Source organism: Petromyzon marinus, chromosome 11, assembly GCF_048934315.1.
Source record: "Petromyzon marinus isolate PM22_M1 ecotype Great Lakes invasive population chromosome 11, UKy_Petmar_22M1.pri1.0, whole genome shotgun sequence".
Taxonomy (NCBI): domain Eukaryota; kingdom Metazoa; phylum Chordata; class Hyperoartia; order Petromyzontiformes; family Petromyzontidae; genus Petromyzon; species Petromyzon marinus.
In genome coordinates, this window is record NC_133677.1 from 21,992,009 (window position 1) to 22,008,725 (window position 16,717).

The following is a 16,717-nucleotide window of genomic DNA, read 5'->3' on the forward strand; positions in this document are numbered from 1 at the left end:
TCTTTGGTTCTTTCGGTAAAGTCACGTAGAATGATAATAAAATAATAAATTGATAAAATAAAATAACACAATAATATTCTCACGACGTTTCGGCCACAACACAAGCGGCCTTCATCAGGTGAAGGGGGCGAGACTGTCTGGTAGGACAGCGCTTGTGTTGTGGCCGAAACGTCGTGAGAATATTATTGTGTTATTTTTTTTATCAATTTATTATTTTATTATCATTCTACGTGACTTTACCGAAAGAACCAAAGAAGATGAATCATTGCAGTCACGAAAGCTTTAAATCGAAATATCCCACCACTGCTACGCCCATCATTTAGCTTTGGCATTAGGAATTGTTGCTTAGGGCAGTGGTCGTTGTTGTTTAACGCTAATTAGAAAATATTAAATGTTCCGCGGAGCGTTGGTTGTTGAGAGCAAACAGAGATCCACGTGAAAAGTTGTATTTCTATGCAAGTTTTGGCTATCTGTGTTTATGAAATAGCAAGTCGTGGCATGAGTGTTGTTGTGGTGTAGAATAAGATATCTCGAAATCCTGTTACTAAGGTTTACAAGAGTGTTCTCATATTCTTAGTTCTTTCGGTAAGAAATAACTAAGAATATGATTTACTGGAGTCACGAAAGCTTTAAATCAAAATTTAAGAGTGTTCTCATTTTCTACAACTGCACGAACTGAGGCACTAACTCCATACTGACGGACAAAAGACGCAGCGGGCTGCTTAGTTTACTAACCGGCTTCAGATCCGCGTGAATGATGTGCATCGCCTTCAGCTTTGCCAGGGCCCGCAGCATGGAGCCCACGTACGGCTTCAATTCCGTCATGTATAAGCCATAGGTCTCGTCCAGCTTCTGGAGGAGGTCTCCGCTGCGTGACGGCACAAAACGTGAACGGTCACAGTTTCTTCCTGCTTGTGACCCATTCCCTGATTGGCCCCTTGAACGGGAGCACACGTGCTTGACTGAGGCGAAGCCGCACGGAGTAACCATACAGGGTTGCCGCTTAACTCAAAACATAGTCAATGAGGCAGGAAGGCATTATAAACAATTATGTCTGACCATGGAGCCGCGTACAAAGACAATAATTCTAGGGTATTCTGAAAGCCTACGGACATTTATTCTACATCCAAATGATTCATGTGTGTGAACACACGGACGCATCGGTGTTTGGGGGAGCGGTGGTGCGGCGTTTAGCGCGTTGCTCTACAATTCCCGCTCACGGCCAAGACCGGTGACGATTATCTGAACCAATCCTGGGCCTCCCCTAGGTCGACTCAGCCTCAAATGAGTACCTGGTGCGGTGTGTAAACATCGCCACTGGGGAGACAAAGGCTGCCGGGCGTGGTGCTGCCCACCCACCCCTTCGTGTGCCTTGCCCGTCAGGTGATGATGATCATCAGGTGATGATGATTGCTTGTGTTGCAGTCGACACGTCGTGATAATTTTATTGTTTTATATTTTTATTATTTTATTGTTTCCCTTCTACGTGACTTTACCGAAAGAACCAAGAATATAAACTATATTTTTTATTTTACCAGTTTGAGGCCCCACTGAGCTATGGAGCTATTTTTCAGAAGCAACCTGGCTATCACAAATGTTATCTTCAACGAAGTGGCTTATCCCGTGGAAATTTATAGAGGCCAAATACTCTAAACGCGTAATGTTTATTCTAAATGTAGTAAGAGAGACATGCAACCTCAAAATATACAGAAGGCGACAGGGTCGGGATTGAATCCACGGCCTCCTGCGTACCAGGCGAGGTAGTTAACATATTGCCACTGTGGTGCCCTGTGGTCACGTGAGGCCTACCACTTCTGAATGGCTTGTGATGCATATTTGAACATTACTGCAAGCGTCTTAGCCTCATTCATTAGTCAGGTATTCGAAGGGAATATTGTCATTTGGTAACGCTATTTCAAATATCGCTCAATAAACGTTCAATTTTAATGCAATGCAATTGAGGGACTTTGTGGAGTCTTGTCGTGTTCTGGAGCTGTGGTTGTTGTGTTGCTACCTTGCCCAAGCTTGCATTTGTTGACAAATTGGCAGGAATGTATGTACTTTGTATTTTTAGCAATTTGCTTACATTTTCTCCGTCTTGCCTCTCATCGGTTTTGGAAATAGCTCGGTGACCCGCCCCTACTGGACATATGTGAAAAAGATCTTCATAGCTCATCGTATTCCTCCAGGATATAAAAAAGATTCTGATTCTGATTAATCAGTGACGCTGCGAACAACCTATTCCCTGTATTGCTGCGGGAATCTGCATCCACACATGATCAAGCACCGCTGTGTAATGCAATACACATTGTTCCTTTATCATAGACATGTAATTATGCAAATGTGCAGAAATGTCTTCCGTATGCGACTTACTCCAGACAAGTTTAGACTATTAAACGTGACCTGTTATGACTCGTCTAATGTGTATTGTGTGGTCGTTAGCACAGAAAGATGTGTCTGGTAATGTCCTAATGGACCAAAAATAGTAAAAAGGAGGCTGGGTCTGTGTTGTTCAGAGTGACCACCATATACAGACTCTTGTACGTACAAACGAGTTCGGTTCCAGAGGTCTGTTCGTAAGTCGATTTGTTCGTGAGTCCAACTTTACTCCCGTCGATTTCAAACACGTTTTACGGCTTGTACACTAAACACGGGGAATGGCTTTGACAGTTGCCTCTGGTTCTTCACGTTCTGCAGATGTAGATGCCACCATGAACTTGCGACTCTCGGTCCAAACAGGAAACTGGACATACGGACAGGTATGATCATATCTCTGTATGTTCGTAAGTCGAATGTTCGTAAGTAGAGGAGTCCCTGTGTAGTGGCATAGAATGGTAATGTAACAGCATAGCGCCTGCTGCTGGCAGGGAAAGGGATCTGAGGCTTACGGCCCTGACGTCAGCAGGCCAGGTTATACACAAGAGGGGGATCTAGGGAAAGGTCGCAGAAGGGGCACTGAATTCATAATGATACAATAATTCAGTAACACTGTACAAGTGTACAGCACGCCAGATCATTACATGGCCTAACCCTGGTTGGAAACACCGTGGGAGTGAAGAAGAAGATTGATTAATAATCATTATTTACATTTGTAAGGTGCATTTTATCCGTATGCCACCAGACTTAACTTGGAGTGTCTAAATTCTCTTTGCCCACCAGAATGAACAGACCTCATCTTTCCCACCCCTGCAGACTTGGTATTAAAGTAGATACATGCTAATGTTTACAAAGTAACGGGCTCTTGACCAATTTCATTTCCACATAAATCAATCATTTGGAAATAGGCCCCACTATACCCCACCGACTACAGCACTCTAATCTTGCCTCCTCGTTTTGCCTCTTCCACCTGCCTCATGCTCGTCAGCACCGCCTTTCGTGCAGCCATGCGGGTGTGAGGTCATCATCACGAGAGGCCGTGCACTTCATCGTTCGCACGCGGCGGAGGAACCACTGAAGTCAAACGTTTAAATACGTGCGGTTTAGTGTGGTCATTTCCGAGCGAACTCGGTTTTAGAAGTGTTTATCGTTGAATGTGGAAGGGTTTGGGTTAGTTTTCGGGTTACCACCTTTTCCACCCAGACCTATGTTTCAGTCGGTCTAGGTCTGTCAACAACCATGCAGTAGTAAAGTTCAGCACAGTACCGGTACCAGATCTCGGTACAAATTAATTCATGCCACCCAAACACAGATGCCAATTCACAGACTGTCTCGGCTGGACCGGGACAGGAGGTAACCCAAGGGTAGTGGGAGGATAACCGCTTTGTGAGCTATTTGTAAGTAATGCGTTTAGAGTATTTGGCTACTATAAATTTCCACGTGATAAGCCACTTCGTTAAGTTATAATTTGTGGCCAGGTCGCTTCTGAAAAAGAGCTATATAGCTCTCAATGGGCCTTACCTGGTAAATAAAAAAATATTTTACTTTAATGGTATACATACTTGAATTTTACTGCGGATGTTTTAAAACATGTCCTGTCTAACTGTCAACTTTGTTTGAATTTCAGTGGGAGAAGATGCTTCTCACACAGACGTTAAAGCAGGTACCAGAGTCCACCTGAAGCTCCTGCAGTGTGCGCCTCATATAGGATTCCATCCATTACTGTTGGTGCGATGGTTTGGATTTTCAAGTTGAAATCTCCTAGTTCATTTTATTTTTACCCAGGCGACAACTCAATTGTCAAGGGTAGTCCTGTTTGGAAGAGGCTATCCTCGTCTCTTGAGTTCCACATCTTGGAGAGGATGTGATTAGTCAGCATCGATGCCATTTTAGTTGGTGTCACGCATCATGCTTGCATTCTTAAATTACTGACGCTGACTGAAGACTGAAGATGCAAGTGTGCCATCTGACAATGATAGTTATGAAGCCATTTTTTGCCATTGCCAATCTTCCTTTGTGCTCTGTCAGAGTCTGGGATAACACGGCCTTGGTGAAGTCCCCTGGACTTGTGTAATTTCTGTATCAATTTTTTTTGTTTCATTTTGAAATCTCTGCTCCACTTCCTTCAATTGTATCCATCTGCACCTCCGATTAGCACGGCTGGCTGACGTACGGCGCGAAAGAGGTTCAACGCACATACCTACAAGGAGCGTAAATTCATACGGTGCCAGAAACTCTGCACGAGTTCGTGCCGCGTTCTCCCGATGTTGCCGTCGATGTTTGTCCAGCGACAAGCCATTCGTTGCCACGCGCGAACCTGTCTCACCTCCACAATCACAGGGCCGAGTGTGTGACGTGTCCGGCAAGCCGTGTGATGTGTCTGCGGATGATATTCTTCAGCAGAGGCCTGTGCCTTCTCCCACAGACGCCGCGCAACTGACGCCGCTCCCAGCGCCGCCGACCTCTGCTTCCCCGGCCACGGCCACGGGGAGTTCCTCTCCTCTGCTGGACACCCCGTGTGCTGGACCTGCTGCTCCACCACACTTGCCTGCCCACTACACAGGCACAAAGAGGTACGGGCAGAACTAATGCATAAACGCTTTCAACATAAGTTGGAGAGAGCTGAGCCTTTCTAGGAATTCGGCAATGCTTTCCCACCTGTGACTGCTCCAGATATATGACTCGAGAGCATGTAGGTTTTGCTTGCAGGCCACACACACACAAACATGAATGATGTGTTTGGTATTATCTCATGGAAAATAATAAGTTGCACAAGGGCCAGGGTCATTCCCCATGCATTCTGAACGATTAAACCAAACTGACCCACGTTCACACACGAGAGCAGAGAGGTTGGCTGCAGGGTGATGCGCGCGAAGAACGCGTCACTGTGAAAGTGTTAGAAGGTTCCCCTTTGTACCTTCTTACTCTCCCTCCCACCTCGCTCCTTCCGGTCAGGTGATTTTGAAGTGTCGTCGTCGTCACGCGAGGACGTGGACCGAGACAGCGCGTGGAACCAGTGGCTGCGCTCCGAGATCCCGGGGCTCTTCCTGCTGGCCCTGCACACGTTTACCGTGAGTCAGCGCAGATGTGGCCTCGCGACTGGGGCTGCCACCTGTCTGTGTTTGACCCCCGGACAGTGTTCGGGTGGCAGCAGGAATTGATTTGTGTCGAGATCTGGTACCCCGGGTATGGCTATGGTTGAATTTTATCACCGTGAACTGCACAGTTTTAACAATAGACCTGGGCTCGCTGAGAAATGTGCCTGGGTTTGCTCTGTCGTAGAAATGGTGGCAGCTGTACTTGGGACATCGGCACGTTTATTCGCGCTCCGGCTCCATTTACACCGAGAGTCACGTGCTCGTCTCGTGTGGGGAGTGGTGGTGTAGCTGTTAGGGGGCATCCATTTAGTATGTATGCATGGAGGGGGGAGGAGGGGTTAACCCAAATGCGTACGCTTGCGTATGGGGGTCTACTGACAATGTGTAAGCCGACTGCAACGGCATGAATCTGCCCATCGCAGTGACATTGGGAAGTAATTGCTTCCGACAAAGGCGTTCTATGACCTTTTAAATCGTACTCAGGTTTGAGCACGGGGACAATTTGCATTCATGATCCTGAATCATGACAATTCCTTGACTCTCCGGCAGTGGTGAATCGTTCCAACCACCAGTAGGAATCGTGTATATGTTGTGTACGTGTATGCACAGCTGTACCCATTGGCTTCTGTTGTGGTCATGTACGTTTATTTTTTATTTCGTGGAATATCACTTGCTGTACTCCACGCGGTGAGTGCTTTGTGTAGATAGGAATCATGTTATGTAGAGAATTTAAATCTCATTCAGTACCTCTATATGTCTCCCACAGACGAGCGGGGAGACAGCAGCCAGGCGGTGAGCCGGCACTCCCAACAATCGCCCAAGATCTGCGGTTCTCTTTACATTCCGATATTTGCAGCCACTTACTGAGTGTTTACATGTGGGGGGAAACCAGTACACTCGCAGAAAACGAACGAATGTGAGCAAGGGGGCAACGTTCTATCCCGTGCAGATGGAAAGGATTCCACAGTTGTGTTCCACTGCCTCCTGGCAAGCCAGGGTATGACTCATCCTCGATGCCCACCGGAAGGGAGATTGCACACTTGCAATTGAATTCTCTGAGATTATTTATATCATGGGGTAGGCAGTGACAAAGCCCCTGACTCACTTAACACGAACATGCGGTCCAGTGCATTGTACGTGCAAGGATACTCGCTTTCCAAAATGTATTAATGTGTGTTGTGCTTGAATCTTGACTTAAAGCTTTCGTGACTGCAGGAATTAATATTCTTTGGGTCTTTCGATAAAGTCACGTAGATAGAACAATAAAATAATAAAAATAAAGTGAATACAAAATAATAATAATAAAAAATATCACGACGTTTCGATCGCAACACAAGCAATCTTCATCATTTTTCGCCTGATGACGATTGCTTGTGTTGCGATCGAAACGTCGTGATATATTTTACTTTTGTATTCACTTTATTTTTATTTATTGTTCTATCTACGTGACTTTACGGAAAGACCCAAAGAATATGTGTTGAACTTCTTTCGCAGTGTACGTAGCCAACCGTGCTAATCTGTGGTACATTAACACCTTGCCACAAATGCCCTGTTGCTCATGAGCCCAGCGACTCAAATGAATCAGGCGCAAGGTTTGCGTGATTAATGCTTACATAGTGGGGTCTATAATGAACAATATGGCTGAAGCTCGAGTTCTGTTCATTTAAAACCAAACGTGTTTCTTACCAACCATACCTGGTGTTTGCACACAGATACAAATTATGGGCGATGCGTTCTACACCATTCGGAATGCGCTGTTGCAATGTGCAGCCACAGCTGCTGCAAAAATATTTGTCTCGGTTTGATCCACTGAACAATATCCACTGACCACACCGCACGCGCAACAATGATATAACTATGAACAAAAATATTAATAAATTAGGATGGTTTATTAAATATATTGCACGTAAGAAAATACAGCAATAGACGTAAAAATACATGGCAGTTTAACACGTAGGCTTTCGCGACAAATATCCATAATACAGGTTTTACGGGTTGGATCGCGTAAATATATGTGTCATTATGAGACCTTTGCCAGTAGCAAGATATAGTAATAGGTTTTTACCCTTTTATCTGGCACCAAAACTGACACCTTTATACAAGGGATCATGTTTGCAATAACCACAACACAAGCAGTCAAAATGCAAACAAAAAGAGACAATTCTGATAATAATATACACTGTCCTTGAAGCTGATTGGTCCACACCCGAGATGGCTTTTCTTAGAGCCTAGTCTCCACTGGTGTTGGACCAGATGACGCCAAAAGGCATACAACTCAAAAACAGCGCACTATCAGAGTATTGAGAGCTCGGGGTAAGAATTTACATTATGAGACCTCCTTTGCCAGTAGCAAGATATAGTAATAGGTTTTTACCCTTTTATCTGGCACCAAAACTGACACCTTTATACAAGGGATCATGTTTGCATAAAGGTGTTAGTTATGGTGCCAGATAAAAGGGTAAAAACCTATTACAATTTAAATGTGTCGTTAAACCCGCCACCACCCGACAGCCAACTAGTAAGGGTTGTCACGTAAACAGAACATGCCAATTCATCACTAGTACAGCACACCGGTGTGTGGTGTAGCCATTTCTGTGAGCAGTCACAAGCTAATCACTCAGCTATTTCAATGCTAAATTCTATGCTAATTCCTTTGTCAAGGGGTGCCTCTGCGGATGTGTATACTTTAACTTAGCTATTTCAATGCTAAATTCTATGCTAATTCCTTTGTCAAGGGGTGCCTTTGCGGATGTGTATGCTTTAACATAGCCATTTCTGTGACCAGTCACAAGCTAATCACTCAGCCATTTCAATGCTAAATTATATGCTAATTCCTTTGTCAAGGCGCTCTGTTTCTTCTCACACAGCTTAAAGGTCGTGATCTGAGCGTGGCTTTTTTCACTCCAGTGCTGTCCTCCAGACAGTCTCGTCCCTTCACCTGATGAAGGCTGCTTGTGTTGTGGCCGAAACGTCGTGAGAATATTATTGTGTTATTTTATTTTATCAATTTATTATTTTATTCTCATTCTACGTGACTTTACCAAAAGAACCAAGAATATGTTGAACTTCTTTTATACCATACGTAGCCAACCGTGTTAATCGGAGGTATTTGTTGCTGGCCATTTGGCATTTTAGGCCTTTGGGCCTTTGTGCCTGTGGTCAGCAACCGTGATTGATAAAACGTCCCATATGCATAGTGATGCTATGGCATCCACTGCATGGTGATAAATAAATTATGTATTAGCGCGTGCGTGTGCTCAACGGTGGATGTCTTGTGTTCCAGAGGAAAAGCCCTTCCCGTGCAGCGACTGATCGTACGGAGCGACGCAGAAGTCGAAGCTCAAGAGACACGTCCTGAGCGTTCACCACGTGCCCTTCGATAGCGCGCTGGACTCGGACTGCGCCAAGAAGAGAAGGCGGCTGGCTGGGTGCCGAGACCACGGCTCAACTCTGGATTTGGAGCGCGCACGATGCTCACGGAGAACTCCCTGATGATTTATTTCATCTTGAAGATGAATCCTTGCAGTCACGAAAGCTTTTAATTGAGAGGTGGCCATGTTAGTGAGACCCCAGCCCATTAATGCAGAGGCACCTAACAGGGCAATGCAACTCAGAGAGTCGGAGATAACAGCCAAACGGCAGGAACGAATGGGAGCGCCACAGCAAGTTACGACTTTGCTTGGTTAATAACGTCCTTCCAATGATTGCTCAGCTTATACCCATCTTCTCGGTTGAAATTGTCTCCGTGTTTATTTTTCTGGATGGCTTCATGGACAAATCTTTTATGGTAGCCCGAAGGTTTGCAGAGTACCTTGGTCTCGGAAAAAATAATATCGTGCGAGCCCACTGCGTTATAACAATGATCATCCACGGCAGAGGTATTGGTTCTGCCATGTTTCAAATCTGCCTTGTGTTCGCGAACACGGTCTGAGACATGTCGTTTCGTTTCCCCAATATAACTGCTGCTGCAGACACAGCTTAGTTTGTAGACGCCTGGGTATTGCATGTCAGGAATGACATCCTTCACAGGTGGGATAAAATCATGGATTTTGTGTTCTGTATTGAATCGGACCAGGATCTTGTGTTTGTTTAAGATTTTGGAAATATTTTTGGTAACACCTGCTATGTATGGCAAGGTGATGGTTTTGATTGGGCCCTCAGATGGTTGTCTCTCCTTAGCTGGAGATACAGCTTTGCGGATTGTGCGGTCTGAGTATCCATTCATCTTGAGGGCTTGGTGTATGTGTAGAGGCATTAATCGGCACTCCCCATCCTGTTAGCGAGTAGCTCCCCCTTCTCTTCAACAGGGGGTGGAAGCGCTATCACGCCACTGTTAATGACTATGGCCCAAGCGGCCAACGACAATCCCTGGGAAGTGGATCCTGAGACACATTCCCCGGACCTCGGGAGGGGGGACTGGGGGATGTCACCTTCCAGAAAGTTTTGGAAGGGAGGCGTGGCTAGGGCGGAGCAAGCCACGAACCAGTATATAAGCCGGACCTCTCAAGGGTCCGGCTCAGGCATCTCCAAGCCGAAGACTGTAGACCTGGGCTGAAGTTAGGACCCTGGACCCCAAGCTCCGTCGTCCTTCCAAGGGTCGGAGCTCAGTGAGGCCAGTGGTCAGGACCCGAAGACCCTGGCACGGTCGGGTCAGCATAGCCTCCCCTAGGGCCCCCAGCCGGAGGACGGGGAATTAACGGGTTCCCAGTGTTAGGGCCCGTGTAGTCCGGAGGCCATACCTCCCCAGGTATCGGGTGAAAGGGCCGCTACCCCTTTGTGTTAGGGACCCTGTAAAATAATGTTAATAAATATCGTGTTGCCTCACAAGAAGTTCTCCGCCGATGATTTACCCACTTCATATGTGCTCCAGTTCATTGGCTAGGTGGCGCTGGTCGGAGATGCAGTGGATTATTTTTTCCGCCTGAGGACGACCGCTTGTGTTGCGATCGAAACGTAATATATTATTTTTTATTTTATTTTTCTACCTACGTGACTTTACCGAAAGAACAAAAGGGTATGGATTTCTGCAGTCACGAAAGCTTCAAATCACCACCAAAATAAGATGTTGTATATGAACAACAATTACTAATTATCTCTATTTTCCCAATGTTACCGACCAGAGATCCTTTCTGTATATACACAACAGCAAGCTAATTATAGCACCATACGTTCAGTCCCTATTCATGACACACTTGACTCCCAATCCCCATGTAATATTGCAATATAATTTCTGCATGAGGGCCCATCAAAAAGTGTTGAGAATGGACACTTTTTTCAAAAAAACTACGTAAAATATTCTTAATTAAAAGTCCAGTATAGTACTATTCGTGGCACTCATAAGTGGGCTTCATTATTGCTTATGCTAATTATTACAATATTAACTATTTACCCAGGAAAGCCTCATTGAGTCTAAAGACTGATTTTTTTCAGAAGTTTCCCATTGCATTGAGATATTTGGCAATTATATTAATGAGCGTTTGGCTCTGTGTGAGTAGAACCCAGAGAGACCCCCACCTTGCACATGGGGAAACAGCACAACTCTGCACAGATTCTACCCACACTCGATAAATAATTAAAACCGATCTTGATTTGAAGCTTTTGTCACTGCAGGAATCCATACTCTTTGGTTCTTTCGGTAAAGTCACTTTGCTTGAAATAAAACAAAATAAATCACGACGTTTCGATAGCCACACAAGCCATCGTCTTCAGGTGAAAATCGCGACAGCCGCGATGTCTGCTGCGAGCAGCACGATGTCTGCTGCCTTGTGAAGAGAAGCTGTTACCAGCAAGTCCCACATCCACAATTGGAATTTTTATTTACAGGCAGTCCTCGACTTACGAACGGCCAAATTACAAACAGTCGCACTTCAGAACCAACTGCCATGAAATATTAATTATTTTATATGGGGTCGTCCATAAATGACGTCACGCGATTTTGGACGATTTTTGACCCCCCCCCCCCCTCGTCACACGGCGTCACAAAAAGTCAGACCCCCCCCTCAAATATGACGTCACAAAGCTCTGCCCCCCCCCCCAAACCATATTTACATTTTGAAAATTAAACATGCTTCAAATCGCTGTAAACTATTGTCATTGTAGCGCGTATTTAATGTGGTGCTGCACTCAGTTGTTGTCGGAGAAAACATTAAAAAGTCTATTTACCTAAGTAGAACGTGTTGTCTATATTTATTTAAAGTTGCGCATTTGATGTGACGTCACATTTCCCAAACCCCCCCCCCCCCCGTCACAAATGTCTGACCCCCCCTCCCCAGGTGCGTGACGTCATTTATGGACGGCCCCCATCGCCTTAAAACGCGAACTCGCGCTTGCAAACTGAAACCGCGGAACTTTTTTTGTTCAGCAGCGCGATCCTCCGCGAGATGTAATGAGTCGGCCTCGCGCTGTGAGTGAGTGTGAGTGAGACAGCATCGTCCCCCACTCCTCCTGATGTCGAGGGTAAATGGGTGAGGTTTAGGCCTGTGACTCATGCAGCTGCAATGGCTGCTTTGTGTACGCGGTCCAGATCTCCCCAGAGACCCTGGCTGACAGAGGAGGTGTTCAGGATGGTTGAGAAAAAGCGACAGGCCCACTCTAATCGTCTACAGCATTCCACGTCAGAGAATGAGGAGGCTTACCGCAGCCTTCGCTCGGAGGTTCGGAGAGCCGTGAGGCGCTGCAAGGATGGGTGGTGGTCGCGGGTTGCTGAGGAGATGGAGTCTGCCTCAGTGGCCCGCGATCACAAATCCCTATTTAACTCCATTAAAAAAGTAACCTACAGCGCCACACCTATTACCATTGTAGGGGTAATCGTCACTCACCACTCTGTGGGCTGGTAGCTTCCCCTTATCGTCAATAGGGGGCGGAAGCGCTATCACGCCAGGGCTAATGTCCATGGCCCAAAAAGGGGCCAAGACAATAAATATCGTTTTGCCTCATCAGAAGTTTATTCGTCAATTTATACCCACTACACCATCATTAGGGGAACGAAGGGTGATCCAATCTCCGACCCCCAGCGACAGGTTTGCAGATTTGCTGAGCATTTCTGTGAGGTCCTGGGGGAGGGGGAATCGCTCAGCCTGGAAAACATCATGCGGTGCCTCAAATATTGGAGGAGGAAGTCACCCTCTGTGAGTGGCTGGCTGAGGTGCCATCCGTTGAGGAAGTACTGAGGGCGATCCAGAGTCCGGGAACAGGAAAGGCACCGAGCAGAGATGATCTCCAAAGCGAAATGCTGAGGGAGGGTGGCGTTTGTGCGTAGACTGCCCTACATGACATCATAACAACAGTCTGGGCCACTGGACGGGTTCTGCAGGATTGGAAGGATGCCCTGGTGGTCCCCCTCTTTAAGAAGGGGGACCGCACAGACTGTAACAACTACAGGGCATCTCACTCCTCAGTGTGCCGGGAAAGGTCCTGGCAAGGATTATTCAACATCGCCTTGCTAGGTACGCTAAGGAGAGGCTTGCGGAGCCCCAATGCGGTTTCAAGAAAGGGCGGTCCTGCAAAAATGTCATATTTTCTATCCGTCTGCTACAGCAGAGGTGGAGGGAATTCCAACTAGACCTACATCTCTGCTTTATTGACCTGGTTAAGGCCTATGATACCATCAGTAGGCCTGGGCTCTGGGTTGTTCTTCGTGCTTTCAGAGTCCCTGACCCTCTGCTCACACTCATTAAGGACCTTCATGATGGTGAGGAGACCCGAGTAAAACTACATAGCCGGGAGTCAGAGCCATTCCCTGCGACAGGGATGTCCTCTGGCTCCAACATTATTTAACATTTATTTCGACCACATAGTTCGTGAAGCCTTCAGTAGCTGTACCAGAGGAATTTACGTCTGGTACAGATACAATGGGAGGCTGATCGATGCCCAGGGGCGGTCAAGGGATGTCTCCCTATTGGTCAACCACATTATGTTTGCCGACGACCTGGTAATTGCTGCTCATTCAGAGGAGGAGTTGGAGGCGCTGCTGCTGAAACTGGAGTGTGCCACTAAGAGGTGGGGCCTTACCATCAGCCCCACCAAAACGAAGCACCTGCCTGGGTATTTTGTGCCATCGGGCACTCTACCCCCACAACTCCCAATCGGTGATGGGGCAGTTGGGGAGAGTGGAGAGTTTTCCATACCTGGGCAGTGTGCTCATGATCGGCTCCGGTTTAACAGCAGAGGTCTCACTCCGAATTAGTCGAGCGGCATTATCTTTTCATCGGTTGTGTAACGTTGTGTGGAAGCTACCTGGTCTGTCGCTCCGCATGAAGCTTCGGTTCTTCTCGGCCACAGTCATTCCCTCCCTTCTCTACGCTTGCAAAACGTGGACCCCCCTAATGCAGCATCTTCACTGGTTAGAAACATTTAGGCTGGCCTGCCTACGATCAATCCTGGGTTTAACCAGGCTGGATTGTGTGAGGAGCTCACAAATCCTCAAAAGATCTGGACAAAGTCCCATCGGTGAGCTCCTCCAGCAGGCAAGGCTGCGTTGGCTGGGCCATGTAGCCCGCATGCCCAATCACTGCATGCCCAAACAGCTTTTGTTCGGCCGGATCGAGGGAGCTAAACGGGCGTGGCACGGACTAGAGAAGAGATGGAGTGATGTGGTACAGGAGGATGTGGAGCTGAGTGGACTTGCCAATGACTGGTACCAGCGGTGTCAAGATCGGCCTCTGTGGAGGAGGCTCGTGAAGGACTCTACTGGGCAGTTGGAGGCAGTCGCCCTCCAACAACAACGGAGGGCGGAGGAGCGACGCTCAGATAAACGAGCGGAGCGTCGGGTGGCTAAAGCTCAGCAAGTTGGCACAGTAGGGGGCACAGGTGGTGCATCAGCCAGTAATCTCAGTCATCTCAGTCAGTCGACCAGTGGCACCTGGGTCTGCCCCGTAACCTCCTGCCAGCCGGCGATCGACACTTCACGTAGCCTCAAGGTGCACATAGCCTGGCACAAGTGTCGTGGTGACGTCACCGCCACTTAGTGGCGAATGGTGGTTGTTGTTTTGAGACAGTAAGAGAGTGTGAGGTCGACTCAGCCTCAGATGAGTACCTGGTGCGGTGTGTCGTAAACATCGTTACTGGGGGAGACAAAGGCCGCCGTGGAGGAGAATCCTAAAATAATAAAAGCTTTTATTATAATAAAAGCTTTGATTATAATATTATGATATTATAATAAAAGCTATACTAAAAGCTTTTTAAATAAAAAAAAATAATGAAAGCTTTAATTATTAAAATTTTATTATTTATTTTTTTCAATTGGCAGAATCTACACGCCATATTCGTGGTTCTTCAGGTAACGTCACGTAGATTTGAAAATAAAAATAATTAAATTTAATTTAAAAATATAAATTATAATATTTAAACTAATAAAAGCTTTTATTATTTTCAATTTATTATTTTCAATTTATTATTTTAATTTTATTAACAGGTCCCTGCAGGGTGGGCTGGTAGGACAAGTCTCTGCGCTGTCTATTGCTGATTTTACACCCAACAGCACGAGATTTCACTTCGTTAAAGTATTGAAAGGGGACGGACGGACGGACACATTAATCTATTGCAGGCTGGTACACTCAGTTTACAACTTCGTTCCTACCAGTATTTCACTTCGTTAAAGTATTGAAAGGGGACGGACGGACGGACACATTAATCTATTGCAGGCTGGTACACTCAGTTTACAACTTCGTTCCTACCAGTATTATGACTTTACCGAAGGAAGCAATAATCTGGCGTGTAGATGCTGCCATCTGCTGGCCACCATTGTTGGGTGTAGATTGTGACTTAAAACTTTCGTGACTTCAGGAATTCATATTCTTGGTTCTTTCGGTAAAGTCACGTCCATAGAAAATAAAAAAAAAATCAAATCAAATAAAAATGTGACATTTTAAATAATAAAAGCAAAAAACCCACATTCATATTCTTGGTTCTTTCGGTAAAGTCACGGAGATAAAAAAAAAATCCAATTTTAAATTATCAGTTGAATAAAAGCTTTTAATATTATTTCAGCTTTTATTATATTCAATTTATCATTTTAAATTTTTAATTGCCAGAATCTACACGCCACGTTGGTTGCCGGCAGGTGGCAACATCTACACGCCGAATTCTTGTTTTTTTCGTTAAAGTCACGTAGATTTTAAAATAAAAATAATATAACTTAATTTAAAAATACAAATAATAAATTGAAAATAATAAAAGCTTTCATAATTTTCATTTTTAAAATTGTATTATTATTTTCTATCTACGTGACTTTACCGAAAGAACCAAGAATCTGGCGTGTAGAAGCTGCCATCTGGTGGCCACCAACGTTGGCAGGTGGCAGCATCTACACGCCAGATTCTTGGTTCTTTGGGTAAAATATAAATAATAAAGAAAAGTTTAAAAAAATCATGATTTAGTATTTTTTCATTTAATTCTATTATTTTCATTTTCAAATCTACGTTACTTTACCGAAAGAACCAAGAATATGGCGTGTAGATTCTGCCAATTAAAAAAAAATTGCAAATTAAAATAATAAATTGAAATAATAAAAGCTTTCATTATTTTCCATTTATCTTTTGTATTTTTTTTATTTAATTTTATTATTTTTATTTTCAACCTACATGGCTTTACCGAAAAAAACTAGAATATGAATCTGGATTTTGATTACTATTTTCAATCTATTTTAATTTTTAAATTGGCAGCATCTACACGCCATATTCTTGGTTCTATCGGTAAAGTCACGTCGATAGAAAATAAAAAAAAATAATCAAATAAAATCAAATAAAAAGTGTGAAATGGAAAATAATAAAAGCAAAAAAAACCCACATTCATATTCTTGGTTCTTTCGGTAAAGTCACAGAGATAAAAAAAAAATGAAACAAAATTTTGATTTTAAAAGAATAAATTGAAAATAATAATAAAAGCTTTTATTATTTTCCATTTTTTTGTATTTTTAAATTGGCAGAATCTACACGCTATAATCTTAGTTCTTTGGGTAAAGTCACGTAGATACAAAATATAAATAATAAAAGAAAAGTAAAAATTTTAATATTTTAAAAAATATTTATTTTATTTTATTGTTTCCTTTCTACGTGACTTTACTCAAAGAACCAATAATATGAATCCCTGCAGTCACGAAAGGTTTAAATCAAAATATAATAATAACAATTCATGATTTTCATTTAATTATTTTCTTTTTATTGTCAAATCTACGTGACTTTACCGAAAGAACCAAGCATATGGCGTGTAGATTATGCCAATTTAAAAAAATACAAATAAAAGTA